This window comes from Prionailurus bengalensis, chromosome C2, assembly GCF_016509475.1.
Source record: "Prionailurus bengalensis isolate Pbe53 chromosome C2, Fcat_Pben_1.1_paternal_pri, whole genome shotgun sequence".
NCBI lineage: Eukaryota > Metazoa > Chordata > Mammalia > Carnivora > Felidae > Prionailurus > Prionailurus bengalensis.
In genome coordinates this window covers 12,258,336-12,272,682 of record NC_057350.1, presented here as the reverse complement: position 1 = coordinate 12,272,682, position 14,347 = coordinate 12,258,336, and the positions used below count along the sequence as shown (strand labels likewise).

Below are 14,347 nucleotides of genomic sequence, written 5' to 3'. Positions count from 1 at the left end.
CCAGACGGTTCCCGACCCGGATCAAGCAATTCTAGGCTCGGTGAGACTCGGCTAATTTTAAAGGCAATTTATTGGCGCCTGGGTGGCACAGTCGGTTGGGCGTCCGACTTCAGCCAGGTCACGATCTCGTGGTCCGGGAGTTCGAGCCCCGCGTCGGGCTCTGGGCTGATGGCTCAGAGCCTGGAGCCTGTTTCCGATTCTGTGTCTCCCTCTTTCTCTGCCCCTCCCCCGTTCATGCTCTGTCCCTCTCTGTCCCAAAAATAAATAAACGTTGAAAAAAAAATTTAAAAAAAAAGGCAATTTTAGGGGTGCCTGGATGGCTCCGTTAAGTGTCGACCCTTTATTTCGGCTCAGGTTGTGATCTCACGGTCATGAGATTGAACTCTGCATTGGGCTCTGCGCTGGGCACAGAGCCTGCTTGGGATTCGCTCTCTCCCTCTCTCTCTCTGCCCCTCTGCCACTCATGCCCTCTCTCTCAAAATAAATAAACATTAAAAAAAAAGGCAACTTAAATTCTTAACATCTCGATGTTTAAATATAACTTCAAATTAATGAAGGTGGGAGGCACTACCAAGTGGGGAAAAGCCTTAGCCTATGTCTCACCTTCTCTTTGAAAAAAGCAGGAAAGGAAACTGGGGAAGGAGGGTGGAATGTCCCTGGGTCCCCAGTGTCATGTGCCCTCTGTACTCGGCCACATGAGCATGGGGCACTACCCCCCCTCTTAGAATCACGTCCAATTTCTTTTCGCCGACAAACCATCTCACATCATGTATTAGTGCACGAGGGCTGCCCCAAAAAACTGCCACAAAGTGGGGAGGTGTGAACAAGAGAAATGCATTGTCTCACAGTTGTGGAGGCCGGAAGTCTGAGGTGATGGTGTCTTCTGAGGGCTGCGAGGGAGAGCCTGTTCCCAGCCTCTCCCTTTGCCTGGTGGATGGCTGGCTTCCCCCTGTGTCTTCACATTGTCTTCCTTTTCTCTGTGCGTCTGAGTCCCTGTTCCCCATTCGTGTAAGGACACTGCATTCAAACCCCTCATAATGGCCCCCTTTCACCTGTCTACCTCCGTAAAGACACAATCTCCAAATAAGGTCCCACTCTGAGGTCCCGGGGGTGATGACCTCAACATATCATTTTTGGAGGGGCACGATTCCATCCGTAACACGCTGTTTCAGAGAGAATGAGAAAGCACCATTTGCTCTAACCCCCAACCCCAGACTGACGAGATATTGGGGTTTGTGGACCCTGTGAAAATACAAAACTCTCTGACTTTTCATCAGCTGCTAAAGAGCAAGCCATTATGGCGGGCGATCTTGTAGGTGGCCCCCCCACCAAGCGTCCACGGTGACCTCTAAGATATCGTGAAATCAATTTCAGATGGAGAGGGACAGTCTGTTTTCATCTCCTACGGTTACACAGGGTCTAGTCTGGGGGAGCCTGAAGTCTCCCAAAATATGCCTATTTTGAAGAGTGAGAACTTGACCCACCTAAGAGGACAGCTGAACCCCTTGAAGCATCGACCCAAGAGGTGTGATGACTTGGGATCACCCAGGTAGTGGTGGCAAACCGAAGTCTGGAATCCAGGACCCCCAGGGGCCAGCCCAGTACTCCCATGAGGGGATGGGGTAGGGGGGCACACAACCCCTCTGATGGCTCCATAAGCAGGAAGATGGTTTGAGGCCGGCTTGTGATGCCCGGTCCTCAGTTCAGCCCCACGGAGGCTGGAGAGCTCCCACCCATCCTTGGCAAGCTTTCTTTCCCCCTTTTGGAACAGGGTGTAGGGAATCCAGGAATCTCCAGTCTGGATCTCTGAAGAAAGGCATACTATCAACCAGGCGTCAGGGCAATGCTTCCAATAACTAGACAGCTTTGGCATTAAGGCCCCCAGGAGAGAGGTCCACCTGTGTCGGCCCGGGGTTGACGCTCTGATTCCAAGTGAACGGCAAAGAGTAAGGAAGCGTTTGGATCTCGGAGTCAGGCGGATCCTACCCTGGATGCTAACCACCACCATCCAATTGTACCTGGCACCCACTACTTAATCTCAACTTCTGGAAAACTCCCACCTTTCCCAGGTGTCACAAGGATGAGCATCCATAAGGCACATGCAATTCCTTCATAGTCAGCCAACGCTGAACCAACCTTACGAAGGGTCGCGTTTTTATTGGCTCTTCCTCCTAGGCAGAAACACATTTGCTGCACGATGGACCCGTGGATGGGAAGTTGTCTCCACACAGATGAAAACAAAACAAAACTTGATTTTCATTTTATCCAAAGTTGTTTCAGAGAATGAATAAACGTGAAGCAGCTGTCACGAGAGCGGTGTGGAGGGTATCACTTCACTCTGCGCCCCCCCGCCCCCTGCAAGCCAAAAACTGTCAGAATCTAGGGGCGCCTGGGTGGCGCAGTCGGTTAAGCGTCTGACTTCAGCCAGGTCACGATCTCGCGGTCCGGGAGTTCGAGCCCCGCATCAGGCTCTGGGCTGATGGCTCAGAGCCTGGAGCCTGTTTCCGATTCTGTGTCTCCCTCTCTCTCTGCCCCTCCCCCGTTCATGCTCTGTCTCTCTCTGTCCCCAAAATAAATAAACGTTGAAAAAAAATTTTTTTATACAAAAACTGTCAGAATCTATCGATGAGAATAATTTAAGAATGCCACCTCTGGTGCCTCCAATGAGTTTCTTGTCTTGGATAAGTCAGTCTTGGATAGCCACTCTCCTAGAACGAAGGAAAATAGGCGGGCTGTCAATCCAAGTACCTATTTCTGTTGAGAAGGTTCTCGTGAATTAAATAATTACCCTAGAAGAAACCCTCAGTGTGTAAAGGAGGATTTGGTGTCCTTTTTTGAGAACACGAACCCCTTCCAACAAGGCAGGCCTCTCTGAATGCTCTGTCAGCGTTTCCCGTCATTGTTACCTTTGCCTCCATGAGGTCAGCAGGTGAGGTTACCATCACTCCAGCATGCAGGGGAGGAAATCAAGGCACACGGGGTCGGGAGATTCCGAGGGTCACATGGCCGATCCAAGAGAAGGACAGGAGCCTCGGCCCCCGGACTGGCCCAGTCCTCTACTCTTCCAGACTGTTCCAGAGTGTTCTACACTGTTCTATTCTGTTCTATACCATCCCACATAATTCTACACCGTCCCATACTTTCTTACCCGCACCGGGGACACTTGACAAACTGTGCCATTCGGTTTTCAGGCACATTCCAAAGGTGTAAGAGATTTGTAAAGCCATTTTGTCTTTACCGTTAATAAGAGTGATCACCCTCTAGCCATGTTTAACCTTCGTAATGTCTACAAATCTCTTAGACACGTGAAAGGAAGCTGGGCAGCCCCCTGCATGAGGTTACCTCAGAGTTTACCTGAAGGGCCTCCATCCATCTGCCTCCCAACCAATAATGTCCCAACTTTCTATTTCCTTGCTTGTCTCAAATATCCAGAGAGCTGAACTGCAAAGGTTTGTAGGAAAAAAAAAAAAACACGAGGAGACTTCTCAGTCGTCACCTCTGTGTGTGAACGAGTTTATCAGAGATCCATCAAGTAGAAAGACCCCTGAATGATCACAGGGCAGCCCTTCACTTCACAGGTAGGGACACGGAGGCCCAGAGAGGTCACGGGCAAGGCAGAGCCGGAGACAGTCTCTTCACTTTGAGTTTGACGCCATTTCCAGAAAACAGGGTCCCTCCCTGGTCTTCTTTCTAGGAAAGGGGTGGGAGCTCATGGCATCGGGCCCAGCTGTGGCCTGGGAGCCTCTTCTGTCTCCAGGGCTGGACGATACTGTTAAAAGATCAAGTGCGTCAGACTTGCTGGGGGCAACTCACTTCTCTGAGCCTCAGTTTTTCCACCTGAGAAAGGAGGAATAATAATACCGCCACCAACCTCGTGGGGCTGTTAAATGAAATGAGGCCACCTGGGTAAAAGGCTTAGCATGAGGCCCGGCTGGGTCTAACTGCGCAGGGCACATGTTCACTCATGCCCCCCACCACCCACATGCCCCATGACTTGCATCTTTCTTTCTAGCAACCAAAGTTGGCATTCAAATGAAATCGCCGTTCTCCGGATAACGCTGGGTTCCCCGAAACGATCCACAGTAAAGAGAGGGAAGTTTTATTCCCCTGGTGGGTCACTTTACATCTATTCATGTCTGGGCAGACGTTTCATTACCCTTGGTGGTCCTGGCCATCCTGGGGGTCTGGCCGTGTTCCCCTCGGGAATCAACGGTCCTGGTGGCTTGGAGAAGGCGGACTGTCTTGTAGGCCAACCGGCAGCCAGAGATGTCCCCGAAAAGAGGGCAGTCCTTGGCCTCCTGATGGCCTCGCGGGCAGGCGGCAGCAGCCTCCGGCCCTCTGCCCCCAGTCGCCACCCCCAGAACAGTGTGGGGTACAGTCCCTGCCCCTTCCCTTTTCCAGATTTGGGCAGAGGTCCCTGGGCTGGGCTTGACAAGCTCCCTGGGCATTCCCTTCATGCATGTGTGGGGTTAGCCTGTGAGAAGAATCTGTTTCCTTGGCCGGAATGGCCCCCTCTCCCTCCCTTTTCTTCCCTCCCCTTTCAGGTGACCGACTGCCACGTGACTCAAGCCGGTGAGTCCTAGCCCTGCCCGTGACTTGGCAGGATTCTAGCGGGATGGGAGAGAAGACCAAGATGCAAAAAGTGTTATTAACAGGACCTTAATTTTGTGACGTCGGCAATGACCCCACAAATTCCCGCATGTGAGGTTCGATTACATATACGGAAGAGGATGCACGGGATCACACGAAGCCCTCCACACGAGCCTGTTGAGTGAAGGCCATGAGGTCAAGCCATGGGTGGCAAAGCCTGGGGGAATGGGTGGTCCTTGCAGAGACAGGTGCTGGACATCAAGAGCAGAGACTTGCCCTCCCACCGCTCACCATCCAGAGAAGCTGGGAGCAAGAGCAGAGACCATATCTTCCTCTGCTCACATGATTGCCTGACTGAGGGCTACACAGTCTTCTGTTCATTGCCACCCAACGGCAGAGGCCACGTGGGGCCTTTCAAGCAGATTTTACTAGAAGCCTGAGGATACCAGGAGGAAAGAAGATAAGCAGCATACGGTTTATCATACTCAACTTGGGTCCTGAATAGGGTGCCTTCCTGGCTTTTCTGAGGCCACGTCCGGGGGTGAGGGTGGACACCATCTTTCTTCTTCTTCTAGAAGCTCCTTCCAGCCCATGTAGATCCCTCAACATCTAAGGGAACCAGGTTGAGAAAGAGAGAGAGAGAGAGAGAGAGAGAGAGAGAGAGAGATCCTCTCCTGTTCAAAGCCACCTCTGCCTCCCCATGTCCCATCTAAGAAGCAATAGCCCAGGAAGTTGAAGAATAGGGGGGTAACTCACTTCAGGGGGAGTCTTGCAGAGTGTGGCCTTACCCTGTGGTTTCCCTAGAACGTCACACAAGGAGCCCAACACTTGCACGTGCACACGTGTATCAAAATCAAGACAAAATCAAGGCACTAGAGAGGCTGTTGCAAGGCTGGGGCCCCTTTCCTTAGAAGGTGCAGCTGAGAGGCTGATATGACCCAAGACAAAGATGTTGCCTGGCCCACAGGAGCAAGAACCCCGCAGGGCAGCACCTGCTTCCTTGGGAGCAGCTAGGACGGCAGGAAGTCCCTGCGGGACACCGTTGAGAAGGAAGGAGGTTAAACAAGCAGACCAGGGAGGCAGGCTTTGCAGAGCCCACAGGGTGGGAGGGAGCAGAGAGCTCCGAGGTTCCAGCTTATTTCTGCAGCCGTTCGGGACAAGGTCCCCTCTACTTTGCTGTTCTTTTCCTCCTCTTGCTCTATCAGAACTTCATCCTCACTTGGCCGCTTATTACCACCCCTTCTTCCTTGGCACCAGCATCCTGGTTTTATTTAGGGCTACGGGGGGCTGAGCCATATGATTACATTCCCCGGCATCCCTTGCAGCGAGGTTGAGCCCTGTGATCGATATGTTTTGGCTAATGAGACCAAAGGCTATGTAAAGGATGCTGATTTGGCTGGGTGGTGTGCTTCTTTTGCCCTCTGTCATTCCTTTTCCTACCACTTGGAATGTAGGTCTACTGGCTGGAGCTCCAGCAGCCACCCTGGACTGTGAGGTGATCTTGAGGGTAGAAGCCAAACACTAAGAGAGTAGAACAAACAGCTAGAGGCACTCACCACAGCGGCCCTGGTACTGCTTATCCCTAGATTTCTTTTATAAGAGAGAGGGGGAAACCGTATCTCGTTTCAGCTACTGTTATTCGTGTTTTCCATTTTATTCAGGGGAATCTAGTACCGATGCGGATCCATGGCCCCTGCCCAAAGGGGAAGAGAGCTCTTCCTGTTTTATGTGGTCAAGGGTGGGTCAGGCCCGTGGAAATATTTTTCCCAGTTAGAGTATGCAGACAAGAGCTATGTGCAAACAAGCGTTGGGGTTATGTCAATTTCATATTGCGGTAGACTAAACTACCTCCACACTTCACAGCTTGAAAGCACCGCTTTCTTATTTCTCCAGACCCTGAAGATTCGTAGCTTGTTCTCCACCACCCAAGGGTGCTATCAAAGGACGCACATCGACCAGCACCATCCTGCCAAGAATGGAAAATTCTCCCTAGTGCAAAAGTGAACAAAAGCAGTTTGCAGCATGAAAGCAATTGCTCAAGCCTGATAACAACAGTCCCAGGGGGAAGTCCCAAATGACAAAATGGGAAGCTGTTTAGTGTGCTGATTCTCGGTGGGGACTAGCACAGGCCCAGCAAAGGAAAGGGAAAGGTTTGGCCGTCTCCACAGCAGGCTGGAGTCGGCCTCCCGCAGGATTTGGCGTCCAGTGATAACCAGAGGCCGACTGCAGGCAAGCACTGTCTGTCTGAGGCTGTGTAGTAATCCAGGAAAGAAAGATAGTGGTCAGTGGGAGCTCCCCATGCCCCACATGGGAAAAGAGAAGCAGAGAATGGGAGCAGGGCTCCGTTACCGTATCCACTATGGACACTTAGTTTCCCCAAATCTGCAAAGGTATCTGTAAACAGATGTGGGGCAGAGACGTGTGTTTTTGCAGAAAAACGGTATAAAGGCGATGAAGGAACATGAGGGCTGGGATTCACTCACTCATTCATTCTAAAAGTACTTACCTGGGACTTCATAAGTCCCAGGCACAGTCCTAGGCCCTGAGAACAAAATATTTGCAATATAACTTTGCGTAGGACAGAAAACAAAGCTCACAGAGAAAGGGCCCCAGTCATTATAGGGCTATAGGGCAGGGAAGGGATCCAGGATAAGAGGACCTGCAGAAATGTGACTAACCTGTGGCTCTGGGGGTGCCCCAGGGAGAGGCAACTGCCAAAGCAATGGTGTGAGGCAGGGATGAGGTTGGATGTTGCTGAAAGGTCCATGGGGCCTGTGTGGCTGGAGCACAGTAACTGGGCGGGGGGAGCAGGGCTTCAGGGCACGGAGGGTGGCAGGATGAGGCATCCGAGCGGCAGCCAGAGCCCCGTGTCGTCGCAGGGCCTCTCTCTCCATGTGGCCCTCTAACAAAGGTGCTGGAATTCAAAATGGCGGCCGGTTTCCAAGCACAAAAGCTCAGGGGGAGGACTGGGTAGAGCTTTGGGGTCTTTGGATTTCGTTTTGAGTATGTCAGAAAGCCTCCGAAAGCTTTGAATGAGAAGCACGGACCTGACCCGACTTACATTTTGTTAAGAACTAGGGCTGGAGGGGTCTTCCTTCCACTGGAGGAAGCTTGAGTGTTGCTCATTTGTCCGGAAGACAGGGAAAACTAAAGGGCCGGACCAGGCTGATCCTAACATGGGAGGCTCCAAGAGGAAGAGGAGAAAGAAGGCCCCATGGCCTGCATCCCTTTCCCTTCTCTCCCCGCTCCCATCTACAGGCTTCATGCACATGCCTGGGAGGGGATGAGCTCTGGGGGGGACGCATCCCCTTGGCCCCAGGCACTCCCCTCCCCATGGAGAGAGATACAGCCAGAGCACAACTGGAGTGGGGCCCTTAAAGCCTGGGCCCAGAGCAAGCTGCCTGATTCTGAGCATTCAGAGGCGGTTCTGGCTCAGACCATGACCACAGGGAACTGGAAAGATTAGGATTGGATGACCAATTAATTCCCCTATAGATAGCATCTCCTCCTTAGGGCAGAGGCTGTCACAGATGTGCAACTATGATGTAGCCTCAGTGTGATGTTTCCAATGTCCACACAGCATCTCAGCAGAAGGAACAGGGGGAGTTCGAGACCAGCGGAGCAATACGGTGCACGGGGCACACAGAATCCTACCCAGGGCACTTGGTCAGGGCCCAGAACCTGTTTGTAGACAGTCCTCTTGCCTTGATTTTAGAAGAGGCTGGGTTTTGAGGCCACACAGCTTGAGACCCAACCCCGGATGCCCCATGCCCTGCATCTGACTCGGAGACATACGGTGATGGGTTCAAGGACACTCGCAGAGGAGAGAGAAGTCTTCTGAAGAGGGTGAGTTCTGTCAGCTGGAAGGCAGAGGGATGCTCTGGGAGGCAAGTTCAGGGCCTGGGCTGCGGCTGGGTGTAATCGTGGGGAGAGGAGCTGGAGGGGAAAAGGGCAGGAAGAGAGCAACAATTAAAGTTGCTAGCGGATGTCTGCAAAGAGAAGTGGCTGATGGGGTCTGGGCTGGTTGCCGCTGGTGTGTATGGTGTGAACCTTCAGAGGCCCGTGAACATACCCTGAAGCCACACTACTGAGGCAGCCTTGGAATTCTGTAAAGGGGAAAGGTGGCAGAGAAGAGGGGTGCCCCAGACGCCATCCTCGGGGGGACATTCCAGCAGCAGCGAGCAAGCCCCTCTGCCTCAATTCTGTTTTACACCCGCTCAGAGCAAGCACACAACGGAGGCGTGGGGAAGCAGCCAGTGGGAGTGGCCCGCTCGCTCCAGCCGCGCTCAGTGCAGGGAGCAAACTGGAAGCCACTGTCCCCGCCAGAGGCACGGGTTTGATCCAGGCTGGTACCCACAGTGCTCCTGTCCAATCCCCTGTATTCTCAGCACAGCAGGCGTTTAGATGTGAAGTGTGAGAGCTGCCTCAATTCTTTTGGTAAAAAGCCATCGGCCCTGCTTTACTGCTGAGCATGCAAGGATCTAGAAATGCAGGCAAGTCCCCGCTCTATCACAGCAAGTGAAAACTTGCCCCAAATGCCCTGTACCACTTTCAATGGACCCGCGGTTAGAATCGGGAAGAATCAAGTCAGTGGGTATGGTATTACTACTCCTCTGGAGTGTTACGAACAATATAATACTTCCCATCGCCTCCGTTGGGCACAAGCAGCTGCCGTGTGCCAGGGAAATAAAGGTCATAATAGGGGACGAAGGAGCATAAAATTGGCCCTGACCTTAGTCTCCAGGCAATGTGGGAAGTCCTGCCAGTTTCCGCAGCTGCACCCCTTTCTCTCCCAAGGGGGAAGGGCGGGGGAGCTGATGGAGGCCAAACCCACCCTCAGGAAATTCTAGAATACGCTGGCATTCCAGCAGCCATTTGGCAAGAGTGGATCCCGTCACAGCAAGAGAGCTCTGCTGACCAAGAGACCGTCAGTCCACAACTTCTGGGGAGGGCTGTCTCTGGTGGAAGGCTGCGGGTCTTGTGCACATATTCACATCTGTGAGCATGGAGGCAAGGGAAAGAAACAGGGAGCAATCCTCCCCTGACTGTCTTAGTTCGGGCTCTGCATCCAGTGATAGTGGGCTGGCCCTGACTCCCTCTCTCTCTGAGCCTCAGTTTCCCAAACTGCGAAACGGGCAGTGGCCCTCCCAACTTCAATAGGGGTACAGTAAGGCTAAAATGAGGTAACAGATGTGAACGCTGTTTGCAAAAACTAAGCGCAAGGGTATCCCTCGGAAGCCAACGTGCCCATCCCAGGTGGTCAGGACTGGCCGTGCAGCCGCCGAGGCACAACATCCGCCCGCAAACTCTTCCTTCGGCAACGTCTGGCATAGAGCCTGCTCTGCCTCTCCCCCAAGACCCTGTTGGGCAATCCCGGCTTGCAACATTTCTGAAAACATGTTCTAACGTTGACAGAGCAGAGGAAGGCGGGGACCGTGTCTCAATTCTTCTAGGAACCCCTCCTAAAAATTGCAGAGAGGGGCGTATGCCGTGGTGACGGTGGCTGGGGGACTTTCCCTTACTGCCCTTCCCACACCCCCTGCTCCTGGTTTGTCTTTCCATCCTGTTCCCATTCACCATTCCAGCCATCAGAGCGCATTCCCAGTCCCTCCTACCCTGGCAGTTCTGCCCCTTCTCAACCCCTAATGCCGCCCTGCCTTCTGCTTGCCAGACCTTTCTCCAAGCCTCAGCTTCGAGCAACCCTTGCTCCAGGGTCCTAAGACCAGCAGCGTCAGCATGGACTGAGCACTAGGTCATAACGAAGCTCCCCCCAGCATCCCAAAGAAGCAACCGGGCTCCACCCCGGTTCCCTGACCCAAGCTCTGCACTTGAACAAGACCCCAGGTACTCTGGTCTGGGGCAGCTCTGATGACCTCCACCAGCCCCCAGAGGCAGGCCTCCTTGCTCAGCCAAACCTCGCCATCTGACGCTGCTAGTCAGGTGTCCACATGGGTACCTCATATCCTCAGGTGGATTATAAATCACCGGAAGGCAGGGAGCCCACGCTTTCTAAAGGACCTGGCCCAGGGCTCTGCACAGACATTCAGCGAACTTGGTCAGTCTGTCTAGAAGGGGCCCGTGTACTCATTCATTCACATATTCACTGAGGACCAAGGAGGGGCCTACCCCCCGTTCAAGGCACCGGGATACAGAGGCAAATGCTGCTCCCATAGAGTCTGCCCTCCGGAATGGAAGAAAACAGACATGCATAAATAAGTAGACAAGTAAGTGACGAGGTCGTTTTATTTTTTATCTTATTTGTCATTTTTCTAATGGAAGCTTCACGAATTCACAGGTCATTATTGCGCAGGGGCCATGAACATCTTCTCTGTATTGTTCCACTTTTAGCATGCATGCCTGCCAAAGCGAGCACAGGACGAGGCCATTTTAGCTGCTGGTGAGTGCCAGGAAGAAAATCAAGCAGGCGGGAGTGACAGTGGCCGTTGGGAGGGGTTGCCACTAGGATGGGTGGTCTGAGAAGGTTCATAACTGCTCCAAGAGCCCAATGAGAAGACGGGGGCTGAGGCTTCCAGGCAGAGTGAAGAGCGGAGGGCCCCACAGAAGGAGGGCCTGGCCCATGTTCTGACCCGCGTCCTGTCTACCCTGCCCCTCCCACATCTCATCTATCCACCACCTCCCTCCTGAGCAGGACAAATCCCAGGTGTCAGGTCCATCCATCTGTATCTGTCCACCTCCCCTCCTCGCTGTAGGGCAGCCACCCCTGCTCAATTCCCCATCCTTTTCTCCATAGCCAACTTTGCTCTTGCTTTAAACATGGTGGAGACCTCACCAAGCGTCCATGTGCCCAAGTGATGAGGAAAGAGAGCTCCTTTTAAAAAACGCTATTCTCACATAGTCTCATTTTCTTAGTTGGGACCAGGTGACTCACCCTGGTCCTTGCTACGCGCTACTCAAAATACGGTCTTCCAACGGGCATCAGCCTCATCTGGGAGCTTACTAGAAACACGGAATCTCAGGGGCTCCTGGGTGGCTCCTTCGGTTAAGCATCCAACTCTTGATTTCGGCTCAAGTCATGATCTCATGGTTCCTGAGTTCGAGCCCTGCATCGAGCCCCCTGCTGTGAGTGCAGAGCCGGCTTGGGATTCTCTGTCTCTCTCTCTCTGCCCCTCCCCGCCTTGCTTTCTCTCTCTCGCTCTCAAAAATAAATAAATGTTAAAAAAAAGATAACAACAACAACAACAATAATAATAATAAAAAGACAGAAACACAGAATCTCAGGTTCCACCCACACCCACTGAACCAGAATCTGTAGTTTAACAAGACCCCGAGGTAATTTCATCCAGAGCAGAGTCCTGCCTCGAGACCCCATTATCTCTGGAAACCACCCAACAAGCTACGGAGAACAGCTCCATACTACTGTGAGGCAGGCAACCATCTAATCTTTGCTTTAAAGAGTGCCTGTAAACAGAAGTATAATCATGAGTTTCATTTTGCAAATGAGTTAACCTTGCACGGGGAGGTCAAGGAGCCTGCCCAAGTTCACAAGCTTGTAAGGGGGAGGCTGAGTGGGAGACCCCCCCGCCCCGGTCTGACTATAGAGCCTGGCCTCCGGCCACCCACTGCCCCAGAGGAGGGGTCACCTTAGAGCTTAGGCGGTCAGTTCTGGTGCTGGAACAAAGCACATGAGGTGGGGCTTAAGGAACAGAAATGTGCTGTCTCACGGTTCTGGAGGCCAGAAGTCCAAGATCAAGGTGTCAGCAGGGCTCGTTCCTTCCAAGTCTGTCCCATCCTTCTCCCCAGCGTCTGGTGATTTGCTGGCAACGTCCGGTGTTCTTTGGCTTGTAGAAGCATCACCAGGATCTTTCCCTTCATCTTTACATGTCTCTGTGTCCAAATTTCTCACACAAGCCAAAGCCAGGTAGCCTGGCCTCTAAGTGCCTGCTACAGCTCTCTCGGATGCTGTCTGGGATGAGACTGAAGTCACACTTCTGTAATTCCTTCGGCAAGATGTTGCTGCGTTTTGGTTCGGTGGGTCCAGGACGGTGTCTCTGAAACAGAGCCACACGAGCAGAACATCCACGGTGTTCAGCAAGCATGGGGGCCGAAGGGGCTAGAACCCCCCAGATCCTCGATGCGGAGGAAACATGTACGTAAAGGACATAAAACCGGGACACCACCTGAGTCTGAATGAAAAGCACAAAAGAAGTGTCTTTGGGGGGTACCTGGCACATAGCCAGTGCTCAGTAAATACCAGCTACTGTGGCCATTTTACTAAGCAGCTACTATGTGCCCCACTCTGGACAAGGCCCGTGACTTCTATTTCCTTCTAACCTTCCTAGCCACTCTGGGAGATAAATACCATTCTCTCCATTTTACGGACGAGGAAACTGAGGCTCAGAGGCGTACAGCTAAGGCAGCTGGCTCTTATCCCCAACCTCAGGCTCAGGACTCTTCTTTGTAAGACATAAAGGGGCTGAGAGTTTGAGCAGAAAAGCCTCAGAATATCATAGCAGAGGAGATGTGCCTGTGTAACGTGGATAGCCTTCACCACCCAACTTGATATTTCCAGGTCAGACAGAGCGCCTTCTGGAGAGGAAGGCGGTGGCCTCCCAGCTCCGGTCTCCTTAAGAGAAAGAGATCTTTCTCTTCCCCCGGTGGTCTCATCTGGAGTCAGATCCAGCCGCCGGCTCTTACAGCCGGGAAAGGACCGCGAGCCAACGGGAAAACAACAGGTGAGCTTCTGAACAGTCCCCTTCTGTGCCTCAGGCAGGGTGCCTGCCCGGACGACGGCAGGGCCACACTGACTTCCAGAACCTTCTGTCTCTGCAGGTGTTTTAGGAACTTGGCCTCAGCGCTTCAGTGACCCATATTTTATTACCTTTCAGGTTTCTATAATTCATCATTCACTCCTTTCTGAAACCCTAGAATGGAAGTTTAGCAGCTCAGCGCCCCGGCCTCTCCCCATTCTCTCCCCAAACACATCGGTCTATTTGTTCTCTTTATCCCCACTCTTCCTGCCCGTTCAATGGGGAAAGAGTGAAACCGGATGGCTGGACCCAGTGCGGGGAAATGACTTCAGAGCCACCTTTGTTTTCCTCATTCCTTTGAGCACACTTGGCCCCACGTCTCTATGAAAGGGCTTGTTTGAACCATTTGGAACATCTAGCAAGCGAGAGATGCTGCGGCCAGAATCGCTCGCATCTTTTCAGGCTGCCTGAGACTCTAGGTTAAACTGCCAAATTTTTGCAACAAAACTAACCATGACATTGGACATTGTGTTATAAATTAGCCACAGCCTTCCAAGCAAATTGTCTCTTTTCATTGTATCAATGGAAGCCTTTGGAACATTTGGCTTCAGCTCCTGACTTTGGGGGAGACTCAGAGAATATTTTTGGTCTGCCCAAAGCAATGAGGATTTCTATTTCTGTTAGGTCACCCTGAGTTTGAAAAAAATACAAAATCAATAAAACCCCCAAATCCCATATGTCCGTCTGCTTGAGCTCTGTCACCAACAGCCAAACCAATCCTTTATTACTAAAAAGGAGTCTGAAAAAATACTCAGATGCCATCTAATTGTTTCCCCTTTCAACGTTTTTCCACATACAGAAAGAAAAGTCACAAGTTTAGACTTAGAAATAATCTTAAGTAGTAAAGTTTATTAAAATCGGGCCTTCAAATGACATTTATTAAAAATAAATAAGCTTGGGGGGTCTCGATGGCTTAGTCGGTTGAGTGTCCGACATCGGCTCGGGTCATGATCTCGTGGTTCGTGGGTTCGAGCCCCGCATCGGGCTCT

At 52.2% G+C, this 14,347-nt stretch overlaps 1 non-coding gene across 1 annotated transcript; it reads right to left on the bottom strand.

The window, feature by feature from the left end:
* Positions 1 to 10,855: 10,855 nt before the first annotated feature.
* Positions 10,856 to 10,963, bottom strand: LOC122492478. The gene has a single exon (XR_006299663.1). It is a non-coding gene; the product is annotated as a U6 spliceosomal RNA (small nuclear RNA).
* Between the last annotated feature and the right edge of the window lie 3,384 nt (positions 10,964 to 14,347).